This window comes from Rousettus aegyptiacus, unplaced genomic scaffold, assembly GCF_014176215.1.
Source record: "Rousettus aegyptiacus isolate mRouAeg1 unplaced genomic scaffold, mRouAeg1.p scaffold_m13_p_3, whole genome shotgun sequence".
Lineage (NCBI taxonomy): Eukaryota > Metazoa > Chordata > Mammalia > Chiroptera > Pteropodidae > Rousettus > Rousettus aegyptiacus.
The window spans coordinates 92,024,195-92,044,718 of NW_023416306.1; the positions used below are offsets into that span (position 1 = coordinate 92,024,195).

The following is a 20,524-nucleotide window of genomic DNA, read 5'->3' on the forward strand; positions in this document are numbered from 1 at the left end:
AATGAAATATGTTTAAAATGTAAAAATTAAAAATAATTTTTATCCAATATAAATATCCTTCAAAATAAACATAAAACAAAATATTTATGGGTAGAAAAATGTTAAGAAAATTTCCTATTAGATATTATCTACAAGATATAATGAAAGCAGTTTACAAGATAGAATGAGTAGAGAAAAAGCCAACCACTGAGAAAATATAAAATCAAAAATAAGATTGTAAATTAAACCTAAAGTTACCAGTGATTACTTTAAACACTCATTGAATCTAAAATTTAAAGGCAACAATTATTAGTCTGCCTGAAATAGAAGTGGAGTGGTCCGTTCATAAAGTATCAAAAACAACATACTTTGAAAGTTAAAATACAGATAAGTGAGAATCAAAGGGTGGAAAAGATATATCATGTAACACTGAACATAAAAAATTTGGCATGACTAAAGTATTATCAAACAAAGTAGAAGAAGGAAAAGCATGTACATCAGCTTTGTACAGAGATAAACATTAGCTTTTCTTGGAGAAAAGAGGATCAGTTCATCAAGAAATGATGAAAACATTGAAAGTACATGCAGTTAACAGCAGAGTTCCAAAATACACAAAATAATACATTACAGAGATAGAGAAATTTTTTAAAAATCCACAATTGCAATTAGACATAAATATTTCTCTCTCAGTAAACCAAAGTAAAGAGTAGAAAGGTAATGGTCAAAATAAGAACAGAAATTAATGAAATAGAAATCAGACAAAATACAAAAACACACACAAGTCAAAGTTGGCTTTTAAAAAAGATTAATAACATTGATCTATCCTCTAAGACAAATTAAGAAAAAAAATGTGAAAAGAAAAATTACCAACAAGGAGACTAAAAAGGAGACATCAAAACAAACCCAAAAGACATTAAAAGATCAATAAAATAATTTTTATGAATGATGTCATGCCAATAAACTCCATAATGTAGATGAGATGGATAAATTTGTTTTAGAACCCAAATTACTGAGTTACTAATACAAGAAAACATATAGAAAATAAATAAAACTGCACTTATTAAAGAAACTAAATTCACGTCACATTTCTGCAAAAGTAATTCCAAATCATGTAGGAGGTATATATACAGAGAGACTGATAGATATAATAAGATAATTTAAATTTATAGTATATATGATATTAAATATAAAATATGATAATTTTGTATTATATATGTTTACATATTTCCTTGATAAATATATTTTATACATTATAGATTGTTTTCTTATGTGTTATATATTATTATATATTCATAATGTTACAGATGTATATAGTATATATGAGCATGTAAACATATCATATATATAAATTATATATAATTTAAATACGTACTATATATCATAGATTATACAGTAAAATACAAAATTAAAAACAAGATGGTAGGCATAATCACAAAGATATCAGTAATTAAACACAAATCTAAAATTCAAAGGCAGATCTTCGGAAACATGGCAGAGTGAGAGATGTTCCCATATCTTTCCCCTTGAAACAACATTAAAACTCAACAAAAAACACCCAAACTATACACCAGCATGTCTGAGGAATCTGTGCATAAGAGCTACCACAGGTCAGAATCCTGGGTGTCTGGCGGTGGACTGGGAGAAATAAAGAAGTAGCCTCTTGCAGCTGCCGGAGCTCCTTGCAGGACGGAAAAGAGAGGCAGCGGTGAGTTTCTGCAGTGAGTTTCCCCAACAACCCTTTCTGGAAATCTGCAGGGCCCAGTCATCAGGGCAGAAAGCAGAGAAGCGAGACAGGACCACAGAAGAACAACAGTTGATTTTTGCCAGCCACAGTTGCAAAACTGAGGTTGAGCTGCAGCCCCCAACTCCTACCCTGGAGGGCCCCTCTCCCCATACCCTCTGAGACCAATCATTGTGGAGCCCCAGGGAAATCTGAACAAATGCTGCTGAGACTGTCATTGACACTGACAGGGACTGAAACTGAGGATAGCTAGCATGATTAAATATCTACAAAATATTTTAAAAAGTGTTATTAAGACTTTATATACAGCAGGGATCCAAGAGGTTTAGACGCCATCTACTGGAAACGAAAGAAAAGCGCCTTCTTTGGAAAAGGCTAGAGACACCTTTATATAATAAATCTTCTTTCTGAAAAAAAAAAACAAACAAACAGTAGAATACACTTCCATTAATGCCCAGGCAGAGATATAATTCATTAAACATCATTAACAACCAAGGTGACAAGGCATCTCAGAAAGAAAAAGAAAAATCTCCAGAAAATAAGCTTACAGAAATAGAAATATGCAACTTCAGGATGGTACTTCTAAAAAAACTCCATGAGTTCCAAAACAAGTCATATCAATAATCTCAGCAATTAAAAAAATAACTAGATGAGCAGAGCAAGGAGACTGAAACCCTCAAAAAGAACCAAATAGAACTTCTGGAGATGAACGCGCTGCAAGAGTTGAAAAATGAAATAGCAAGCTTGGGAAATAGAGTTGACCAAATGAAAGAAAGGTTCAGTGATATCAAAGACAGTAATCTAGAAATAAATAAGAAGGAAGAAGAGAGAAACTGAAGAATAAAAAATAATAAAAAAGAAATACAAGAACTAACTGATACCAACAGGAGAGGAAACATAAGAATAATGGGCATTAATGAAAATGAGGAAAAGGAGCAGGGACTAGAAAGCATTTTCAGACAAATAGTGGATGAGAATTTCCCAAACCTAAGGAATGAGTTGGAGCTTGGAATTCAAGAAGTCAACAGAACAGCCAATTATCTCAACCAAAAAAGGCCTTCACCAAGATACATTGTATTAAAACTATCAAAAGTCAACAACAAAGACAGAATTCTCAAGGCAATCAGGGAGAAAAAATGGTAACATATAAAGGAAAATCCATTAGATTATCCTAGGACTTCTCAGCACAAGCCTGACAAGCCAGAAAGGAATGGAATCAAATATTTAAACTATAAAGTGAAAGGAACTACCAGCCTAGAATAATGTATCCACCTAAGCTCTCCTTTAGATATGAAGGAGAAATTAAGACTTTTCCAGAATACAAAAATTGAGAGAATTCTCCACTACGAGGCCTGAACTACAGAAAATACTGAAAGGGGTCAGTTCACCTAAAACAAAATGACAAAACAAACAAACATACAAAAAAACAAACATCATAATTAGGAGTAAAGTGACTATCAGGCAAATAGAAGCAAAGGAGTGCAACCCTTACTAAGAACAGGGCATTATAAGCCTAAATAATTAGAGAATTGTTATAACAAGATAGTAATAAATGTTCAGAATACATAGGAACAAATTGAGATAACAAGGACTGAAAAGGGAGGGATTCAAAGATCCAAATTCGCAAAGGGGAATGGAGATAAGGCACTCACAGAAAAAAATGGGACAACCGTATATATATAACTATCCTTTACATATTCATAATGGTAACCATATGCCAAAGATTCAGAACCATTGTATATAACATTAAACAAGAAGGATTAGAGGGAAAACCTACAAAAGCCAACCAAAATAAAGAGAACAAAGGCACAAGGACAAGGAAGCAATGGTAACACCAAGCCAGAAAGCAAAAGATAAAATGGCTGTAAGACCTCATATTTCAATAATCATCCTAAATGTAAATGAATCGAACTCACAAATAAAAAGGCACAGAGTTGCAGAATGGATCAAAAAACAAAACCCAACTATATGTTGCCTCCAGGAGACACATCTCAGCTCCAAAGACAGATTCAGACTCAGAGTGAAAGGGTGGAAAGTAATATTTCAAGCAAATGGCATTCAGAGATAAGTGGGAGTAGCAGTACTAATATTAGACGAAATAAACTTCAAAATAAAGGTAAAGAAAGATACTGAGGAACACTTCATAATAATAAAGGGAATCATGAACCAAGAAAGATATAACACTTATTAATATCTATGCTCCCAATCAGGGAGCCCCAAAATATGTAAAGCAATTACTAACAGAATTAAAGGGAGAAACAGATCAAAACACTATTTTAGTAGGGGACCTAAATCTCCCACTGTTGAATATAGACAGATCATTCAAACAGAAAATCAGTAAGGAAATAACATCATTAAATGACACGTGAGACCAAATGGATATAATTGACATATAAAGATCCTTCCATCTCAAAACAGCTGCTTATACATTCTTCTCTAGTACACATGGAACGTTCTCAAGGATTGACCACATATAGCCTCAACAAATATATGAAGGTTGAAATCATACCAACTATATTCTCCAATCATAGTGCTTTGAAACTAGATGACAACTGCAAAAAGAAATCAGGAAGAATCACAAATACATGGAGATTAAACACCATGCAACTGAAGAATAACTGGGTCACAAAAGAAATAAAAAGAAAGATTAAGAGATACATGGAAACGAATGATAATGATAGTATAACATATCAAAACTTTTCAGACATGGCAAAAGTGGTAATAAGAGGAAAGTTTATATCATTATAGGCCTATCTCACAAAAACAAGAACTAGCCCAAATAAACAACCTAATGCTTCATCTTAAAAAACTAGAAAAGGAAGAACAGATGAAGCCTAAAGTCAGCAGAAGGAAAGAGATCATCAAAATTAGAGCAGGAATAAATGCAATGGAAAACAAAAAATGATAGAAAAAATAAATGCAACTAAGAGCTAGTTCTTTGAGAAGGTTAATAAAATTGACAATCCGCTGGCTACACTCATTAAAGAAAAAAGAGAAAGGAAATAAACAAAATCAGGGATGAAAGAGGAAAAATTATGACTGACATCATAGAAATACAAAGGATCATGCAAGAATACTATGAAAAAGTATATAACACCAAATTTAATAACCTAGAAGAAATGGACCAGTCCTTAGAAAAATACAACTTTCCTAGATTGAATCAAGAAGAACTGGAAAATCTAAAAGGACCAATCAGCAGTATGAAAATTGAAATGATCATCAAAAACCTACCAAAAAGTAAAGGTCCAGGAGCAGATGGCTTCATCAGTGAATTCTACCAAACATTCAAAGATTTAAACTTATTCTCCTCAAATTCCTCCAAAAAATCAAAGAGGAGGCAATACTTCTCAGCACATTTTATGAAGCCAATATTACTCTGATACCAAAACCTGGTAAAGATAACACAAGCAAAGAAAACTAGAGACCAATATCTCTTATAGACACAGATGCAAAAATCCTAAATAAGATACTAGCGAACCAAATACTACAACATATTAAAAAGATTATACGCCATGATCAAGTGGGCTTTATCCCAGGGGCACAGGGATGGTTTGACATACACAGATTAATTAATGGGATAAACTGCATAAACAAATTAAAAAATAAGCATCATGTGACCATATCAATAGATGCAAAAAAAGTTTTCCAAAGATACAACATCCATTTAGGATCAAAACACTCAACAAAATCAATATAAAAGGAAAGTACCTTAACATAATAAAGGCCATCTATGACAAACCCTTAGCCAACATTATACTTAATAGTGAAAAACAAAAAAAAAACTTCCCTCTAAGATCAGGAACAAGGTAAGGCTGTCCACTATTGCCATTGTTATTCAGTATAACATTGGAGGTCCTAGCGAGTGCAATCAGACAAGAGAAAGTTATAAAAGGCATCCTAATAGGAAACAAAGAGGTCAAAATGTCAGGGTGACAGGATTCTCTATAAAGAAAACCCTAAAGAGTCCACAAGAACACTACTAGAAACAATGAGCAAATACAGTAATTTCCAGATACAAAATCAACTTTCAAAAAATCCGTAGCGATCCTATACTCTAATAATGAAGTGTTAGAAAAAGAAGTGGAAAAAGTAATTCCTTTTGCAATTGCAACAAAAAGAATAGAATACCTAGGAATAAATCTAATGAAACATGTGAAGGGCCTATATAATGAAAACTATAAGACCATAGTAAAAGAAATCAAAGAAGATACAAAGAAATGGAAAGATATTCCACGTTCTTGGATTGGAAGAATCAACATAGTTAAAATGACCATATTACCTAAAGCATTATACAGATTTAATGCAATCCCCATCAAAATCTCGTTTTTAAAGAAATAGAACAAAAAATCATCAGATTTTTATGGAAGCACAAAAAAAACCCAAATTGCCAAAGTCATCCTGAGGAAAAAGAACAAGGCTGGAGGCATCACACTGCCCAACTTCAAAGTGACAGTAATTAAAACGGCATGATATTGGCGGAAAAACAGACACACAGACCAATGAAACAGAATTGAGATTCCAGAACTAAAACCATATTTATATGGGCAAATGATTTTCAACATAAAAGCCAAAAACATTCAGTGAAGAAAGGAAAATCCTCTTCAATAAATGGGAAAACTGGAAAGCCACCTGCAAAAGAATGAAACTAGACTGTTGTCTATCACCACACACCAAAATTAACTTGAAATGGTTTAAAAACCTGAATATAAGACGTGAAACAATGAAATGCATAGAAGAAAACATATGAACCAAACTCAAGGACCTTGAACTTAAAGAGGATTTTATTAATTTGATCTCAAAGGCAAGGAAAGGAAAAGCTAAAATAAATGAATGGGACTACATCAAACTAAAAAGCTTCTGCTCAGCAAAAGAAATCATCCATAAGTTAAAGAGAGAAACATCGAAATGGAAAAATATATTTGCAAGCAACACCTCCGACAAGGGCCTAATATCCAAAATATATAAAGAACTCATACAACTCAATAACAACCAAAAAAATGATCCAATCAAAAAATGGGCAGAGGACCTAAACAGACACTTCTCCCTAGAGAACATACAAATGGCTAACAAATTTTTGAAAAGATGCTGAACATTGCTAGCTATTAGGGAAATGCAGACAGAAAAAGTTGAAAATTACATGTTATCACTTATATGTGGGATATAAAAGCAACAAATGAGGATGACAAACAGAGACTCATGGACATGAACTATAGACTAGTGGTAACCAGAGGACTGCAGACTACTGGTTACTAGTGGGGTGGGGAGGAGGGGGGAGGTAGTAAGGTTAAAGGGGATCAAATATTGGGCTTAGGGAGAGGGTAAAGTGTGTAAAGGGAATCATATCTGTGCTAGCTGAAGGAAACTGGACTTTGGGTGGTAAACACACAATAGAATATACAGATGTCAAATGATCATGTACATCTGAAAATTATATAATTGTATTAACTAATGTTACCTTAATAAACTTAAAAAATATTGGAAAAAAGTTAAAGGCAAAAATTATTAGTTGGCCTAAAATAGCAGGGAGCCACTTCATAAATCATTTAAAAATAACACACTTTGAATGAATATATATATATATATATGTGTGTGTGTGTGTATGTATGTATGTATTACACACACACACACACACACACACACAGGCACAGAAGAAGAAAACAAAGCCCAATAAGAGAGAAAGGAGGAAAGCAAATGTAAATATTAACATCTGGGAATCTGGATAAAGTGCATACAGAAACTTTTCATGCTATTTTTGCAACTCTTAGTAATTATGAAATTGTGACCAAAAAATGTTGAAAGAAAATGATATCATGAGAAATTGACAAGGCAAGAACCTCACTGGGAGAAAAACATGTAAAGTATATCTGTGCATGCGTGTGTTTATCTTACAAAGAACTTCTATTCTTCATATAAAAAGAAATGTTATAACTTAATAATATACTACTTCTAGGATGAAAATTGGCAAAAGGAAGAGATACTTCACAGAGAAGATATAAGAATATCCAATAACCACATGAAAATATTCACGATGCCATTAATCATCATTAAAATGTGAATTTAAACCAAAATCTTCACTACTTAACTTGAAAATTAGAAACTAACAAACAAAAATCCTGGCAATCCCAATTTTGGTGATAATATGAACAAATGGAACCTTCATATGTTGCTGGTGAAAATGCAAAATATTACAACCACTTTGGAGAGTTGTTTGACAGTTGTTTTGCTACATTAAACATATTCTTACTTACCTAATGGTACAGCAAGTGCACTCATTGATTACATTTACATAAAAGATATGATAATGCATGGATACAAAAAGATGCTTCCAAGAATGTTCAAAATAGCTATAGTAATGTTAGCCAAAAATCCAAAACAACTCAAATACCTATTAACAGTGGCAGAGATAAACAAATTGCGCAATATTCATAGACACAATGTTAGGGTGCAATAGAAAGGAATTTGTTACTGATATCAACAATAAAAGGGTGGGTTTTATTATGGGTTGAATTGTATCCCCTTGAAAGAACATAAATAAACCTTTGAAGCATTATAAGTGAGATAAATCAGATAAAGACAAATAATGTATGATATCACTTACATGTGAAATCTAGAAAAGCCCAAACTCATAAAAACTAAGAATAGAATGGTGGTGTCCATATGCTAGGGGTAGGGGAATTGGGGAGATGTTGTTTAAGAATGCAACCATGTGACTAGTAGATAAATAACTATGGATAGTTAATAATGGACAATATAGTGAATAGAGACAATTCTGTATTATAAACATAGAAATTGCTAAACGACTATATCTTAATTGTTCTCACCACAAAAAAATAAATAATAATTATGTTGCATGATGGAGGCATTAGCTAATGCTTTGTCAGCAATCATATTGCAATACATAAATGTATGAGATCAACACATTGCACACCTTACATTTATACAATGTTATATGTCAATTCTGTCTCTATTAAAAAAAAAAAAAGATATTGAATTCTTAACCTCCAGTATCTGTGAAAGTGACCTTATTTGAAAGTTGGGTCATTGCAGATGATCAGAATAAGGGGAGGTGATTAGAGTGAAACTGTTTCAAAAGATGATTTGTCTATTGCTTTCTCTAAATAGTTAAATTCTCTAACGACACAGATGGGTTTTTAATAATAATATTTTAGTAGGGCTCTAACCCAGTAAATAGTCATACAGTTGTAGCTCTTAAGATTACCTTTATACATTTCTATATTATATACTTCTATATTATATTTTCTTTCAAGCTAATTCCTTTCCGACACAAAGTGACACATGTATAAACAAAGAAGAGTCAATTGCACACAAACTGTAAAATGATTTCCCAATATGCATCCTTCTTTCAGCCCATGGCTATTACAGAACATATGATGAAGAGAATCAGTATTTATCTGGCAACTATAACAGGCTATAGAAGCAAATTTAGATTTTACCATTGAGAGTATTATCTATTCTCTGTGGAAACCAGTATGGTTCCAATTTATGTGTTGGGTTAAAGGAAAGCTATAGGGCTCCTCAGGAGCTACCATCATTTAACAGAGCTACCAAGTCAGTGGATGCTGCTTTGCCCAGTCTGATGCGTGGGGACAGCTGCTGAGGTCTGTTGATGCTGATGAGTTGTTTTAGGATGTGTCGAAATGTTGAAGTATTTATTGTAAAAAATATTTTATAATATAGTTTAGATAATGAAACAAACTTGATGTTCATTTAAAATATTTTATATTTTCTGCCTAATTTTTTTAAAGTAGGACCATAAAGGATAACACAACTCCATTCTCTAAAAAAAAATGTACTGAGGATATTACACTTGAACATATTAAATTTAGGCCTCAAAATAGGACAACTATAACCTAGAAAAATTATCTTTTGGTCTTTGATTATGATAGTCATTAGTAAAGTTTCTAAGTACATAATATTTGTGATCGAATATTATTGAACATAATAACTAATTATTGAACATAATAAATATAAAATTCACCATGCATCCACTCACTCATTCATCCATTAATTTATTGATCAAGATTTATTTAGTATCTGCACTACATAAAAGGCCCTTTGCTAGACTCTATCAAGCTTAGAATGCAGGGATCCAACTAGGACAAACACACACAATTACAATAGAAGGCAGATTGAAAAGTTTTAAATTAATGTATACTCTAATATTTAAATTTACACAGTTCGAATGGGTCTATGAGTTAATATAGAATCCTGTAATTTTTTTCTCAATGTGTTTGTATACATATATATGCATGTATCTATATATTTTTTCAACATAGCATATATATTATATTATATATACACACACATATATACATAAATACATGCTATTTACACTAATGGACTACAGATAAGAGGCCTGTTACTTAAATAAACCAAATTTTAAAAATTAATAATTAACTCTTCATTGAGTACAGGTAAACATGTAGGAAGTAATGGTCTGTTTATTTTCTAGATGAGGAAATGAGATTGAGATACTGATAACTTATAATTAAGCCAGTTTACTAAATGGAATATATGACAAGCTCTATCTAACTAGTAGATGAGCATATACTTCTGCACTTCTTTACTTTTTAAAATTAAAGTCAAAGCTACATAGAGATATTTTGTTTTTTTTATAAAAATTTTTTAATATTAACTTTGTTGGCTTAAATTAGAAAGCTAAGATGTACTTGTATTGTGATGTACTTATTATACTGAATCCCGTTTAACCTTTTCACAATTCCATAAAAAGTATCTATTGCCATTTTATATGATGAAATAAAATTTGAGAATTGTTAAGCAAATCCTTCGAAGTCATACAGAAAATAAACAAACAGGTAGGTCTAAGATGAACATGTATCTATTTCAAAACCCATGCTCTTCCTAAGATAAGATAATGCTTATAAATATTATTTATATAATATTTTTGATTACGTAGCACTTGGACATTAAAGATTTGTTAATATCAATGATTTTTTAAATTTATCAAGTAATTTATTTATTCTCAGATCTCTATGATCAAATTATGTTTACAATGTGCTAGCAGATTACTATTTGGAGACTTTAAAGCACCTTGGATGACAACCAAATGACACATTTAATCATAGTCATTCATTTTTCTTTGATATGTCAAGACATGACTGAAGTTACCCAAATACATAAGTCCATAATGCTAAGGAGTCTTTTAAGAATATAAATTCTATCTCATAGAAAGGAGAGTGATTTCCGTGTAAAAAGAGGTCTCAGTATCCTCTCACTGATGCAGGTTGAGTTGTCCCTCTTCTTGCCTCCTTGGAAGTCTGCCCACAGAGACAGTAATGCCATCAAGGATCTGTAGAAGTGGAGAGTGAATACTACTAGTTACCGTGTAGGAGAATGTATTCTTTCTTGCAGAAAATAGCTCGAAGAGAGAAAGCAACCTAGAACAGCCCAATGCTAAGAGGCCATGAAGATTTTCAACAGTGCTGGAAGAGCAGTAGTTTGGAGTTGGGTCAGCTGGCACACGTGGCAAATGGTTTCTTAAAATTAATATCTGTCGATTGTGAGCACTCCATATGAATGTTCAGATATAAATGGGAAATATTTGGGGGAGGGGTGATATGAGTACAAATGTGCAAATCCCCCCCCCCCCCACACCACCCCTATATCAATGCCATGTGGCAAATACCAGGGTAAAAGAGCCATGTTCTACATCTGGGTTGATATTGAATGATGAGGAAACTGAATCTCAGTGAAGGCCTGCTAAGACCCCAATCTGGATTTAGTGCACTGGTTTCTCTTCCTATTGCAGGTATCTCATTGCAGAATAATTAGGTTTCAATGAACACAGGGGAGAAGGAAAGGTCCAGGACATGAAACATTACCACAAATGTAAAATGCAGTGAAGTCACTATCTTGTCATTGCAGAGAAACAGATGACCCCTGTTTTCTTCCAGTTTCCCAGAATACAGCAGCTCCCTCCCCAGAATTCACCTTGATTTTTCCTTGGCAAATTGAAAGGGCAGCAAAAGGGTTATAATACAAATATAGATGCCATTAATCGGTGTTTCAAATCTAGTAAATGATTTTGTACTTTATCTTTCTTTGGAATTATGAAAGGTGAATCTCTGTGCCTTTGAGATGTCATGCTATCCATTATGTTTTAGTTTCCCGACGGTGTTTAACATTTCATGTAACTATTCTCTGTGGTTATATTGGCTCTATTGTGCTGTTGCCATAGAAATTAAAGAGGCACAGTTGCAGAGCAATGCAGACAGGATGATCAGAACAGATATGTTGTTTGACACAGTTCAGGCGTCTAGAAATCTGGATAATTCTTCAGAAAAAAATGTGGTTTAGCCTTTCTCTTGATATTATTTTTGGCACAGAGGCAGCCAAGTCATCACCAATAGAAAATCTAATTGGAAGCTGAGGAAATGGGAGGAAAGAAAGATATACACACATACAGAGAAAGAAGTGAATTTACTGAAGGTTTAAATACTAAACATGTGTGTGGGTAGAAAGTTCCGGCAGTACTCCTACAGAAATATTTTGACAAAATAACACCATATGGAAACTTTTATATCACTGAAAGCAATGTTTTCTCTCTTTCTCTCTCTCTCTCTCTCTCTCTCTCTCTCTCTCTCTCCCCCTTCCCTTCTTTTCTCTTCCTTCTTCCATCCCTCCCCGCTTCTCTCCTTTTTTCCCTCCCATCTCTTTAAAACACACCCTCCCTTCCCAGTGTTATTAGAGCTCTTCTTTTTTATTAGCATTGTTTTACCTTTTACAACATAATGATAAATTTAAGGTGATTTTACGCATATTTCAAAAAGTAATATTACAACATAAAAGTTCATGCCACAAAAATTTTATAAATTTAAGAGATAACTGAGTAAAGGATATGAACAGATGACTCAGAGAAGCCTGGACCACTCCATTTCTGTATTGAACTGCCAACTTCTCTATCCCACTTTGATCTATAATAATTTCAAACATGTCTACTACTGAGCTCCTAATTTTGTCTCTCTAGTATGCTTTGCACCTCCCATAGTATTTCCCTCTAATTGTAGGTCAACTGCATTCTTTTCAAAGCCCAAACCCCTGAACTTGGAATTATTCATTACTCGTCTGTGTTATATACCAAATCTGGCTTATTAACAGTCCTACAGACTATACAATGAGAATATATACACGATGAGATCACATCTACTACTATGACTTTTCATCATCTTTCATTGGAATATAACAATAGCCTCCTAACCGCTTACCCTGCTTCAGACATTGGCCCCTTCAGTCTATTTACCATAAAATTTCCAGAGTGATGATAAAACTTAGAGCGGATCAAAAACTTTCTACTGACTTGGAGAAAATGCTCACAATCCTTACAATGGCCACATTGTAAGGTAAACATTGATCTGTTTACCACAGCTTCTTTTATTTCAGTACTACTCAGGCCCTGGGCTTCTCACTCTTATCACAAGGCCACTTTGCTGTTTCCCAAATACACTAGGCAAACTATCACTAAAGACTTTATACTCTCTGGTCCTTTGTTTCTTGCATATGCATATGTGTAGTTTAATTCCTCAGTTCTTTCCAGTATTTATTTAAATGTCATTTTCAGAGTGGGCCTACTCAGTTCACCCACACTGTCCAATCCACATTTTATTTTTCTCCAAAAAAAAATTATCAACTCAGCTTCAATACATTTTGCTTCTCTTTGTTTATTTTCTGACTCTACCAAGTAAAATTAAAGTTCTATGAGGAAAAAGATGTTTCTCTTTGTTTCCCACTATATCCTTAACACCTAGAAGGAAGTCTCTATAAATATCTGTTGAATGAATGATGATGGAAATCCAAGTATTTAGTAAGTAACTGAGAAAATGTTCCAAGATTTTACTAATTAAAATGTGAAGAAAAACATTATTTTATAAAACAATTATGGCTTTTTAATTATCAGTGCTGGTGAGAATACAATAAAGAGATATTCTTATGCATTGTTACAAGTAGTAGACATTTAAAATGATATGGCCTCTAAAATTAAAAAGGTCCTACATATGAGTGAAATCATATAGTTCTCAACTCTTTTTGACTTATTTCACTTAGCATGATAATCTCAAGATCCATCCATGTTGTCACAAATAGCAGTATTTCATCTTTTCTTATGGTTGAGTAATATTCCATTGTATATATGTATCCAATCATCTATTGAAGGATACTTTGGCTGTTTCCATGTCTTGGCCACCATGAAAAACGCTGCAATAAACTTCGAGGTGCCTATATCTTTATGAATAAATAATTTCAATTTTGGTGGTTAGATACCCAAAAGAGGGATTGCTGGGTCATATGATAATTCTATTCTTAATTTTTTGAGGAACCTCCATACTGTTTCCCATAGTGGCTGTACTAATTTACATTTCCACCAACAGTATATGAGGGTTCCTTTTCCCCCACAACTTCTCCAATACTTGTTGTTATTTGTCTTATTGATGATAGCCATTCTAACAGGTGTGAGGTGGTAACACAATGCAATACACATATGATGTATTATTGAATTTTACCAATCTTATCTAATTGTATTATTTTATTAACCAATGTCACTCCAATTAGTTTAATTTAAAAGTAAAAATATCATTGAGGCTATAGGAAAAAATAAGTACAGAATGGGGGAATGAATAAAGGAAAAGCCCAATATTGGCAAGCTTTTGACAAGGAAGAGAAATCGATTCAGCAACCTTGAGTTATGAGGGCAGTGATGTATTAAAAACATTATAGGATGTTTTATTTTATTATGGTCTGTGTCATCTCTTCATATACATTTGAAGAAAACCTTAAGTAAAATATTCATGATTTGTCAATACTTCTGGGTCTGAAGTTTGTATTACCTTCAAATGCTGCACTGTGATAGCTCACACCTTAAGACAGGAACGAGAACCAGTTTTATTCACCTAACATATATATCGGACCTACTTAACAAAATGACTGGCTCATGATAGAGGCTCCATGAGTGGAAGCAGTAGCAGCAGAAGTCATCCCATCATGGCAGCACCATAGCAAGCAATAACAATAATAAAATGTAGAAAAGGCTATTATCAATTTTAGATTGAAATACATCAATTTGGTGACTTTTTAAGCAAGTTATTAAATGTGTATGAATCATAAAGTGGAATTTAGACAGGTGTTTAGTGAAAAAAGAGAATAAGCAATCATATATATACACATATATATGTATAAATATGTTTAAACTATTGTTATAAACTACTATTATAACATATATACATCTGTTAATGTGCATCTTAGTCTACATGTGTGTCTGTATGTATACATGTACACATGAGTGTGTGGGTGGATATAAGTACTAGTTGCCTTTTCACTATCATGCTTCCCTTTTTAAATAACAGAACCCCAATTATTACCTGTTGTATTGATTCCCAAAAAGAAGAGTTTATTTTCTACCTTTGTTTGTGGGAGGTATAACCTTGTGAGTCACTTCCTTCCATGAAGTGTAAGTAAAAATATTGACAAAACTTCAGAGAAGCTTGCTTAAAGGAAGACGATCAAGATGGGATATATCCTGCTTGTTCTTTTGCCCATTTGCCTTTTTCTGAATTGTAATTTAGACATGATGTCTGGAACTCTAGCGGTCACCTTGAATGTTGAACCGACCTTGAAGATGCGAGTCATGAGTCAGGATGATGAAGAAGGCAGTCCTAATTATTACTGAGTTGCTCTACCAGCCCAGGATTGCCTTCCAATATGTTTAAACTATTGTTATAAAAAAAGTCCCTGCTACGCAGGGCCAAACTAACCTAAACTTGTTACAGTATGTTTTTATAAACATTAAAGTACCAAGTATGGATATGCTAAAATGACTAAAAAAAACATAACATGGGTTCAAATCTACATGTCTATTTTAATATTTCAAAATTAAGTTGTTTCGAATATTTTTAAGAATGTATTGTAATGAGCACATATTTTCGGCAAAATAAAAAATCTAAAACTAGCTTTGATTCCTTTAATTCTAATTTATATGTGTTCACAATGAGTCATAAGGCTATAAAATTGTCTATTAATTGAGAAATGTTTGACAGGTATTGCTCTGGGCTATAACAAACCCCACAAAACTGCTAAAAACAGTTATTTTATGATGCTCGAAGTGAGTAAACACATTTAACATAAACTGCCATGTATCAGTAGACAGACACTATTCATTCAATCCCTGAGGATTTTCTTGCTAGTAGATTAGTTAGGAAGTTAATCGATTATTTCAAGTTAACCAAGTAAAATTTTATAAGAATTAGGCATTGGCTCAACTACAGATATTCTCTAACTATGAAAATGTAATTTAAAAATAAATTTCTGACTTATTCATTGGTTAAATGTATGAAATAAATGCAAGTATTGGCTTACTTCCTCAATTTTGGCTTGGTGAACTGTCATAGAGGTCACAGGAAATAAAAGAGGTTTGGATATAATGAGAGACAATGAGTTTTGTTTGGGATGATCTAATTTTGAAGGTATCTGTGCTGTTTAAATCACGGACGGAGAGACTTTAAAATAAACAAGATACTAGTATTTGAATATGTGAGCATGCACTCCATGAAGGATATGATAGATATGGCTGGTTTGCAGACAACAGAAATGAGTTATTTTAAAGTTCTTGACAGCACTCTATTGTCTAAATTTAGGGGCATTTTCACTGTTATTTATTTACTATTTTACAAAATAATGATTCTTTTTTGATTCATGATTATTTTTCAAGTATCACCTGTCAAAACTTTGACAACAGCATTTTTTAATGAGATGATCTGGTATCTACTATTTGCCTTAGGGTTTTGAAAACAGAACTAGACACCAAGTAGTTTTTTAATCATGCACCTATCCCTTTTTTTCTAGTTTTTGAGAGCAACTGATTTATATTGGGAAAACTGACACCAGACATTTTTCAGATATGATTAGAGTTTTTCAAACCTTAAAAACTAGGCGTGTGAAAACATATGTATGTCCTGATATCTAGTGTTTGAGTGAATTATAATGTACTTTGTGTTTAAATGTAATACAGTCATAAAAAATCTTTATGACAGGTAAAAATAACATAAAAATGTGTGTTACAATGTGTAATAGGCAGAATGTTAAGATGCTCTCACTATTCACATTCCTTGATGTATACACTCTTATTTAATTCTCTGCTTGAGTACAATTAAAATTTGATTCTAACAAATAGCATATGGCAAAGATAAAGAGATTTTGCATATGTTAGGATGCTTAAATATTTGACTCAGATTTAATAGAAAGAGATATGATTCTGGAGGCACGACCTATAGGGTGACTCCTTTAAAAGACAGTCCAGGTTTCTTTGAAGTTAGATATTCTATACAGCAGAGACTCTCTCCATGCATTGCCAGCTTTGAAGAAGCGACTGCCAGTATTCTACAGCAGTGAGGAAATGCATTTTACCAACAACTTGCCAGAGCATGGAAGTGGTTCTTCCCTAGTTAAGCCTCCAGATGGGACCTCAACAAAGACAACAATTTTATTGTAGCTTTATGAGAGCAGCAGAGGATCCAGATAAGATGTGACCACATTAACCAATGAAAACTTTAAGTTAATAAATGTGTATTATTTTAAGCCACCAAGTTTATGGTAATAGCACAGTAATATAAAATTAATACAAAATATTTAGATTAAAAAGCGGGATGTAAAATTGGATTTGTACTATAATCACAATTATTTAAAAAAATAAATTAAAACTATAAATAATGCTCTTTGGAATTCTGATTCCAATAATATTGGGCTAAATAATAGGGTTCCTTTCACTGAGGATAATTTAAAAAGCTAAGTAAAATACTCATGAAAAACTTTAAAATCTCCATAAAGTAACAAGGCAATGAAGAGTATCATTAAATTTTAGGAAATAAGATCCCACAGAGATATGCCTACTTCCCAAAAACAATTTTATCCTGAGAATTTTTTTCGTATCATGAAAACAGAGACTTTCTAACAGACTTGTGGTGTTGCACATGTGCTCAAGAGACATGCAGAAAAATGTATGCACTAGTGTTATTCGGAGTAACTCCAAATGGGAAACAACACAGTCATCTATCCATAGTAAAACAGAAATATAAGTTGGATTTTATTTTTAAAAGGGAATACTATAAAGCAATGAAAATAAATGACTGCTGCTGAGAAAGCAACATTGTTTACAAGCATAATATTGACAAAGAAGAAAGACATATGTTAATAAACACAATGAAATTTCTATATAAATTTGAAAAACTAGGGACATATTCAAAATGTGATACAACCATAAAGGAAAACAAGCAAGTGATTAATATAAAATGTTTTTGTTTATTATGTTTATTTATGCCTAATCCATATTTTCATGTCTATATTATGCATAACCCAATTATGCATGATAAATATTAGGCATTTACCATATTTATAGATTACGTTATTTTTGCAGGGATGAAGAGAATGTGGTTTCTTTAAAAAAAGAGAGAATTTTTGCAGGGGTATTAAGTAGCATGGTCAATTTCTTAACTGAGGTGCAGGCTATATGAGCATCTATTTTATAATCACTCATTGTACTGCTCATATGTTTTATCTACCTTTCATTATGAATTATCTATTTCACAAAAATTGTTTACAATGCCTAAAATACTAAAACATAGTCAAAGTGTTCTGTGGTTAATAAGAGTCTTTATTCAAATACTTCTCTCTTAGGTCAAGTAATTGGAGGTAAGGCAACAGAAATGTCATAGGAGTGGAGAAACATGCTCTAAAGATACATTCCATGCATAGCATACTCTATTCATGCCATGCTTCATTAGATGGTGAGCTCCCAGAGAGCAGGACTCCGAATCCGATATGACTGGTTTCCAAATAAGAAAGGGAAATTTGAAAAGAGTTACACTAGATGAAGATGAAGACAGATCAGAGTGATATTTCTACAAGCCAAAAAATATCAGAGATTGGCAGAAAAATCAGTAAAAGCTAAGCAAGAGGTATAGAGTAGATTCTCACAGTCATCAGAACAAAGCAACCCTGCCTATACCTTGATCTCAGGCTTTTGGCCTCCAGAACTATGAGACAATATATTGCTGTTAATTAAGCTGTCCAGTTTGTGGTACTTGTTAGGTACTTTGTCACAGAAGTCCTAACAAACTAATTCATACTCCAATTAAAACAAAATGTTTGTTAAACTAGATTAAAAATGTAAATTTTATGCTTCTTACAAGAGATACATATACAAAATAAAAATATATATAAATGTTGGAAAAAAAATAAATACTAAAAAGCAAAGTATAGCTATATTTATACTAGAAAATAAACTTTTAGATAAAAAGCATTAATAGAGAAAAAGAGTATACTTCAATAGAGAGATTACATAAATTATAAAATTGTGTATATATATATATATAATTTTACCAATATAACCTCAAAATGTATAAAGCAATATAAAGTCATAATCATTAGATGTAATTTAATATTTTTCTCTCTTGGATATGATAGAATAAACATAGAAAATAACCAGGAAGAGTATAAAATAGTGGAAAACATGATTAAATATTTGCTCTAATAAACATTTTACACACATACACACATATTACACTGTATGCATCAACGATAAAATATACATTTCTTAAACATAAAAAATATTTTTAAAAATCAAAAATTCTTTGAATTAAAACAAATGTATAAAAATTTCAAAGGACTAGAACTATTCAGAATAATTTTTCAAATTGCAGTGCAATTAAGCTAGAAATTAATAAGAAAAACATATCTATAAAATATGCATATGTATAGAAATTGACTTGTACACTCTAAATAACCCATGGGTCAAAAGAGAACTAATAATGCCAATCAGAAGAATTTTTAATTAAATGATAATAAAAATTTTATATATCAAATCTTGTGGGATACAGCTAAAATCATAAAGTGGTAAAAGTCTTAAAGACAAAAATATTTTTGAAAAAAAGGAAGCTAAAATCAATGACTAATCATCACATTAAACATTAACATCACATAAAACATTAAGATGTTTTAAGAGAAACAGCAAATCAAGCCTGAGAAAAATTAAAAAAAAAATAAAGGCAGAAATTATTGAAATAGAAAATATGTAATTTAAAATAACTACTAAAAATAATTACCCACTATCAAGATTTATTGAGGCAAGGAAAAGGGATTTCATTAGATGTAAAAAAAAAGGCATTTTAAAATATATATTACGGTATTAGAACAACTGGTACTAAATTTTGAAAATTTACATGATATGGACAAATTTTTATAAAAATATAATTGCTAAGTCTGGCACAAAAAAATTATAAAATTTGAATATTCCTAGCATTATTAATGAAGTAGAATCCATAATTAAAAGCCTCCTACAATAAAATCTTCAAGCACAGATGGGTTTTGCTAATTAATACTTGCAAAGAAGTAAAAAAGGAATAATAGCAATCTTACATACTCTTTCAGAGAATAAAGTGAGACAAGGCACTCTCAATTTACATTATGAAGTCATCATAATGTTACTACTAGATAGTGATGAAAATGTTATTCGAAGAAAATTAGAAACTGATCCCACTGAAGAGCAAAGGTACAAATATTCTTAACATATTATTATTAAACTGAATACAGTCATATAAATTCAAAATATATAATGAGGAGTTTGGATTGATTTCAAGAATTATTTTTATCATTGCAAAACAGTGTAATTCTTTAACAGAGTATAGAAGAAAAAACATGAGATCATTTAAATAGACACAGTAAAAGAATTTAATAAAATCCAACACTCATTCTGACTTAAAAAAAAAAACAACACTTTTCTAT

General features: G+C 32.0%; 1 protein-coding gene across 14 annotated transcripts in view; it reads right to left on the reverse strand.

The window, feature by feature from the left end:
• LRFN5 (leucine rich repeat and fibronectin type III domain containing 5) overlaps positions 1-20,524 on the reverse strand; it is a 236,288-nt gene that overhangs the window by 24,935 nt on the left and 190,829 nt on the right. The window lies entirely within an intron of this gene.